This window comes from Panulirus ornatus, chromosome 42 (assembly GCF_036320965.1).
Source record: "Panulirus ornatus isolate Po-2019 chromosome 42, ASM3632096v1, whole genome shotgun sequence".
Taxonomy (NCBI): Eukaryota; Metazoa; Arthropoda; class Malacostraca; order Decapoda; family Palinuridae; genus Panulirus; species Panulirus ornatus.
In genome coordinates, this window is record NC_092265.1 from 28,613,095 (window position 1) to 28,614,608 (window position 1,514).

At 36.1% G+C, this 1,514-nt stretch overlaps 1 non-coding gene across 1 annotated transcript; it reads left to right on the top strand.

Annotated features, from left to right (window-relative positions):
• The first annotated feature begins 1,119 nt into the window (after window positions 1-1,119).
• TRNAM-CAU (transfer RNA methionine (anticodon CAU)) lies at window positions 1,120-1,191 on the top strand. Its single transcript has one exon. It is a non-coding gene; the product is annotated as a tRNA-Met (tRNA).
• Window positions 1,192-1,514: the final 323 nt, after the last annotated feature.

Here is a 1,514-nt window from a genome sequence, read left to right on the forward strand (position 1 = left end):
GTAGCACCTGTGGCAATGGACACAGTTTTGTAATAAGATAAGATACTTTATTCGTCAAATTGTTATACAAAATATAATACAAAATGAAATTCGTTTTGGCTTTAGGGCTCCTTAGTAGTTGTAAAAAAAAAAAACATTAAAATATTAACAAGAAATATTGCATAGGTTATTTCATATAAAATGTTACTTTGCTATTGTGTACATGCGATATCAGCTTGTCACCATCCCTATCATGAACCATCACCTACAGTTATCATGAAACTTAAATTAGAAGTTATAGTGATGATAGATGATTGAAAAGCAGAATGCTTTTAGGTACAAACGACTTTTTGTATCTATCAGTGTGCAGCTTGGGCAGAGCTAGCCTTCTACCAGATTTAAGATACGTGTAACAATTATGTAGCGGATGCGTTACATCTTTCATCATTCTGTCTACTTGTTTCATTGTACCTTTTTGATAAAGCTTGATCACTTACAACTGATAAACGTTGATACGAAAGTCTTAGGTTTTGTCCCTCAGGAAATTTCTTTTATAAATATCTATAGAAGACTTACATATGTTATATGTACGTTATCTCTAGAATATCGTTGCCCGGGATGTATAACACTTGTGTGGATAGATACAGCTTTGTAATACATGATCTATTACACGAAATGAACTTCACTAACGAAGAGTTATTCAATGCGTCGTTGGAGAACAGTGATCAAATACCTATACAGAATTTTTATATTAGGTAAAAGTCATTTCTTGATAGTAAACATAAAAAATTATGATGAAAAATAAAGTACGTTGAGGTAAAAATTTTGTTAAAAGATATAATACTCCTGCCTTAAACTAGCTCCTTGTACTGCATTTTCAGTTAGATACCCGCATGATAATGCATTCTGTTCTTTATAATCATAAATGTTTATGTTCTTAACACGTTTTTATCATTTCTTATATAATCTTAAGGATTCAGGCTTAAAGATCTTGGTAATGAACGATCATTATAATGCAACACAATACATATTCATCATAAACAATTCATTTATCACAATAACCATTATGTTTGTACCAGATTCTTTAAGTCTTCAGTCACGTTTGTTAATATATAAGAGATTTTTACGCCACTGACAAGTGGCTCCGTGGTGTAGTGGTTAGCACATCTGCCTCATAAACAGTTGGTCCGGGTTCGATTCCCGGCGGGGCCTTTATTTTCAGTATTTTTTTGTGACCGTAAATACTCGTAGGTAGGTTCTCTCTCTCTCTCTCTCTCTCTCTCTCTCTCTCTCTCTCTCTCTCTCTCTCTCTCTCTCTCTCTCTCTCTCTCTCTCTCTCTCTCTCTCTCTCTCTCTCTCTCTCAGGCAAGATGTAAGTTGATATGTGCTGGGTGGGTGGGTGGGTGGGGTGCACAGTGGCTCGCCGTCATATGGCAAGAACTTCATCGCTCTCACTCAGTCACGCAATCTACATTCATAGTGGCTGGCTGGGGAGAGAGAGAGAGAGAGAGAGAGAGAGAGAGAAAGAGAGAGAG